The sequence below is a fragment of the Nansenia antarctica genome, assembly GCF_963989245.1.
Source record: "Nansenia antarctica genome assembly, chromosome: 6".
Lineage (NCBI taxonomy): Eukaryota > Metazoa > Chordata > Actinopteri > Argentiniformes > Microstomatidae > Nansenia > Nansenia antarctica.
The window spans coordinates 34,969,204-34,974,939 of NC_137676.1; positions in this window are offsets into that span (position 1 = coordinate 34,969,204).

The window sequence follows — 5,736 nt, forward strand, 5'->3', positions numbered from 1 at the left end:
CAACACCACAACATCACAACACCTTTGCACACACCATATTTTTGCGCATTTGTACCTCTTTTTGATATAGCCTCTAATTTATACATCTATACACCATACTGCTCATAGCTACCTTAACTGCACATAGCTACCTTAACTGTACATAGCTTACTGCTACCCATCTCCAAACTGTACCTCTAACTACTGTACTTGCCATACTGTACCTATCACTTATCACTATCATGTTTGATATCACTATTTGCACTTCTGGTTGGATGCTAAACTGCATTTCGCATTGTCTGGTACTTGTACTCTGCGATGACAACAACATTTTTTAAAGTTGAATCTAATCTAATCAGTCAGTGTATGACACCAGCCCTGATGTGCAGAAGCCATGCTGTTCAAATTAAAACAATTATTAAAAAATAATTGCCTGGGACTACTATCTATTTTTAACACAAAGTGGTGGTAAAAAATAAAAAATAAAAAACTCAGTGCATTCTTCCATACCATAAATGCATGTGGACTGTAGGGGCATTAGTGGAGTTTTTTTTCTTCTCCAAGCACAGCCGAATCGGTAGTAGTGTCTTACTGTAGTAGGAACTGCTACTGTAAATCTCTTGTGGGGAAAAAAAACATTGCTTTGAGATGACAAGCTTGCCAAGCTCTTAAAAAATATATGGTGGTAGCCTACAGCAGACCTATTTAGATAATGACTGACGTCAACGAAGAGTAGGCTATACCAGGCTACCATTCACAAAAACAGACTGAGAGCAGGACGATACCACCCGGGCGAAACGCGAGGGCGTAGTCAACGTGTTCAACTCAGTAAACTCTGTAAAGACAATTAGCCCCCGAGATTCCAGTGTAAACAAAGCAGAGAGTACACCAAATGGGCCCTGTAGCCTTCAGAAGTGCTTTTTCACAGCCAGAAGCCGGAACTGAGTTAGCATCTCAGAGCTAATTGGGTTAGCGGCCGGACCCTTTCCTGTGGGCTGCTGCTCCTCCTGGCCCTCCTCCCCCGGCTCTGGCCATTGTTCCCTTTGTTTTAAAGTGTGCAGTGGGAGGCTGAGGAGCCTAGCCTAGACCCCTTCAGTCACACTGATATTGGCATCCTTCCACCCGCCCCCCCCCCCCCCGCCCCCTCCTTATCCCTCCATCCATCCTGCATCTCCTCCTCCCCCTCATCCTCTCCTCTCCAGCCTCCTCGCATGCCAGGCAGTTCAACGGCAGAGTCCAGCTCAGGCCTCTCTGCATTCTCTCTCTCTCTCTCTCTCTCTCTCTCTCTCTCTCTCTCTCTCTCTCTCTCTCTCTCTCTCTCTCTCTCTCTCTCTCTCTCTCTCTCTCTCTCTCTCTCTCTCTCTCTCTCTCTCTCTCTCTCTCTCTCTCTCTCTCTCTCTCTATAAATAGAGAGAGAGAGAGAGCTGTGAGGAGACCCTGTTTATTGGCTGCCATGGAAACTGATCAGGAACGAAGTATACTTGGGAATTGCAATTGATTCCAAAAGAATTCTGATCTCTGAGCTTGTTTGAGGAGGAGAGAAGGGAGGAAAAAATGGTGCCTAACAAGACTGCCGAAAACGCTACAGAGAGTTAAAGACACGCGCTGGCTTGGTATCTGACCAGTGGGACGTGTTCAGAGGACCCCAGTCCAACCCAACTGACATGATTCTTTTTAATTCACAGCAAAGGCACGGCCCCAATCCCAGAAGCCCGGGGGACTTGTCGTGGGACTGAGTCAGACTATTAAAGCCTCTCTGTGCAAAATGATGGCATGTTCTGTAATGTCTTATAATGACCATAAGGCGCTACGTTGACGCTAACAAGCCATTCGAAGCAGGGGGGGGGGGGGAGGCGCGAGATTCCGAAAATAGAAAAGAAATAGAAAACGCGAAGAGAGTCCCCCCCACAAACACAAAAGAGTCATGAGCACCAGGCGAGGGTAGCTTGACGAGCTAATGACAGCTGCCTGTCAAGCTGCAAGGCTATCTCTCACAGAGCGCTCGCTGTGCCTGTGTGTGTTTTCTTCCATCTTTTCATCCCTTTTCTTCGGAATCAATAGGTACTGTTGGGGGGAGGCGGGGAGCGGGGGAGGAAGAGGGAGAAGACTGATATCATTTCTGAACGGAGAGGTGAGGATATAGATAAGTGTGGCCGGGGTGCAATGCGAATGCCCACACCTTCCAGCTCTCTGTGAGGATTACGACGGTGCCGATTCCCAGCCTCCACTGCAGAGTATCGATCGGGCGGAAAAACCAGCCGTGAGGAGAGGGAAATACCACCACTGACACAGACACAGACACACACTCACAAAAGCACACACACACACACACACACACACACACACACACACACACACACACACACACACACACACACACACAGACAGGGCTCAAAACAAAGATAATCAAGAGGACCGCTGCACAGTAAGCGGTGGTGTACTGCTGCTGGAAGGACACACTGACAGATGAACATCAACGTCCGCACGACACCGCAACGACTGCGTACCTTTTCCGACTCGGCGGAAACCCCCCCCCCAGCATTCTATTACATGAAGACGCAGACAGACAATAATCAATAACTTCCCTACTGACCTTCATCGATCAGCCCGAAAGGCTAGAAGGCCTATTTCTGTTGAGTTACGGAGGGGAGATGATGTGTTATACTGACACACACCGCTACGGCTGAGGATGAGAGACAATCTGAATACCACAGAGAGGTACATTAGGGTATAGGCCTACAGAAGGTGGGGTGGGGTGGGGGGGGAGGGGGTGTAGGGGGAAGGCTGCATCTGAAACCATATCGCCGCAGTCAATTACACCAGCCGGCTGCTGCCATGTCATTCTATCCAGTGCCGGCCCGACAACAAAAGGAACACAAGGTAGGAAGAAGAAAAGGACACTAGACTACGGGGCGTCTGTAACGGGAGGGGAACGACTCCCGACTTGTGTTTCAGAAATCTCAGCGGAATTCAGCCTTTCCCACCGGGTGGGGCGTGGGGGGGTGGAAGGATGGAGGGGAGGGGAGGGGGTGGTTTGAACGTTGAACAGTGTCCCGTGACGACTGACCACCAGGCCAGAGACGTACTGTATGGCTGCTCCTCTAGTGGCACGGAGGGAGCAAGGCACCGTCAGTGGAGAGGAGGAGGAGGAGGAGGAGGCTCAGATGGAGGAGCGACATGACTGTCGGCTGTCGAGAGAGAGGAGGCAGATGGGAAGGGAAGCGGGGAACAACAAGAAGACCAGGAGGAAAGCAAATCCATAAAAGCCATCATGCCCCCTCGAGCCTAATCATTACCTCTGTGTATCCAACACCTAGTGAAACGACGCTAACACGGAGGTGGTGTCGGAAGGATGGAGGGGACCGAAAGGCGGGCAATATCAATTAAACTTTCCTTTCGCTCCATGCTGACACGAGGTACAAAGAGAAGGATTTCTGACCTCTTTGGCTGGTATTTAATACTAAGCTTTGGATGTGATAGTAGGATAATCATTGTATCATTCAATGTTGGGAACTGGAATCTAGATTGCAATCCCTCAAGGCAGTGGCCTTGGTGGACGAGGTGGACGAGGTTGCCGAGCAGAAAGCGGCAGGCGAAATACCAGCGAACGCCAGCAACCACGTCGCCGAGGTTATCATCGTGTCAAACAATCACGCCGCTCATAAAAAATTCTATCAGCATAAGAGATGGAACTTGTAGAGTGCTCAAACATGTTTTAATGAATCACATTTCTAGGGAAATAGGTGTCGAGTCGACCTGGCCCTACTCATAACTGAATAATTGAAGTTTGCGTTTTTTTTTTCATCCCACGCCTACCTCTGGACAAATAAAACAGCCTCGCTTATCGACACTCAAATCCGAACGAGTGAAAGGCATTTCGGCAGAGAGATTAGAGAACTGGTCAGCTGCCCATCTGCTCTCTGCTGCGTGGCGGTAGTAAGGGGCAGGCAGGGCTACGTAAACAAGGTTGGTCTCTGGCAAGTCCTTAGGCTATAGGCTAAGTGGAGTTTCTAGAGAGCTCATTTAGAGGCTCGCAGACACCAGACTGTACTCTTGAAGAGATGCCAGCCCGCAAATCAACTCCCCATGAGAGTGAGTTCTTGTTTTCTGCTTACGGACTTCCTGATTCATAGCGAGTAGCTGGCTAATACACCAACATGTGTTTGTTTTATTTAATAACCTTTTTTTCATTTAATAACCTTTTAGCGTCGGTGTACCCAACTCACCCAGTGTGAAGTATTTGGCCAGATTGGTAATTCCCTCTGGTCGTCTGAAATAAACTGGGAAAAGATTGAACTCAGAATGTGTCGGCAGATATATCTTACACATAAGTGCCTTCATTTCTACCAACATAAATACATAATACCGGGATTTCCCAAACACGACTAGCTTGTCTTTCTTGTAGTTCTGTATTGAGTGTGAGAAGGAACACACCACAAGCGAACACACCACAAGCAAACAAAAACAACTATACACAGACCCACTTAACGTGTTGATCTGACGTTCACCTCTACTACAAGGCTTCAGCTGCAGCTTCTGCCTCCAACACGATGACTGACTCCCCTTGATGCTGACAGTAACCGACTGCCGATCCGGTGTGTTCAGATAAGGTTTTTCCATGTGACAATCACGGTTATACATATTTAAAGTTGAGCTCAGCGACTGTAGGCTACACCATGGCTGACTTCATTATACCAGAGGAGCACTCTGATCTTCTTTCACGAGAGAAGGCACTGCTGAATGTGATGGTTCAGGGTGCTGCCGCTTGCTTTCAGGAAACTGACAGTTCCCTTAGAGACACACACACACACATATACACACACACACACACACACACATACACACACACACCCACACACACACACACATACACACATACACACACACACACACACACTCACACACTCACACACTCACACACACACACACACACACTCACTCTTATACAAAAGAAAGGAAGGAAAATTACAATTATCCCTACTCCTCTCTCTCTCTCTCTCTGTGAGTACAGAACACTAATGTAGACATTGTTTACGGGATGTCAAGGCAAAGAAATAAAAATAAAATGTAAACAAACACGATTTGACGGTGCCGTCATCGGGCTGACTCGTTTAGAGAATGTACGCAGAGACGCTGCAAGAGAATTACAGCCCAGGCTACCCCTCAGAATAAAGAGAGTGCAACAATGCATTGTACAAGCTGCAGTGTTGTTGATAATCTCTCTGGTGCTCGCTCTGCTGACCCCCCCCCCCCCCCCCCCCCCCCCCAGAGGAGGGGTCAGAGTAGAGGAAGCAGCTTTAGTCAGTTCAGAGGAAGAGTGAGGAAGGGTCATGTTTTAAATGACCTCTAAAAAACCCATCTGTTTTATCCAGCCTGACCCTGGCCCGTCCCGGCCCAGACTACTCTCCTCTCTCTGGGAACACTGAGGAGAACAAGACAGCAATTATTTGTTCGAATGTTTGGCTGCGGGCCGGAGACCGTTGCAAGCGGTAGGCTATGTATAACATGACAGACATGGGTGCTTCTCAACGACAATTAGCCTCTTTCCTGCTTTTTTCCAGAACGCATTTAAGTTGCATTCTACAACCCAAAAAAAAACAGGAAAGAGGCTAATTGTTGTTGAAAGGCAATTAATAGGGCTTTGACCTTTCGCATCATTTTTTATTTTATTTTTAGAACACAGATGACTCATAAAACTGAGTAATATCGCATCTAACAGCTCTGATAATAAATAAATAAATAAATAAATAAACCTCA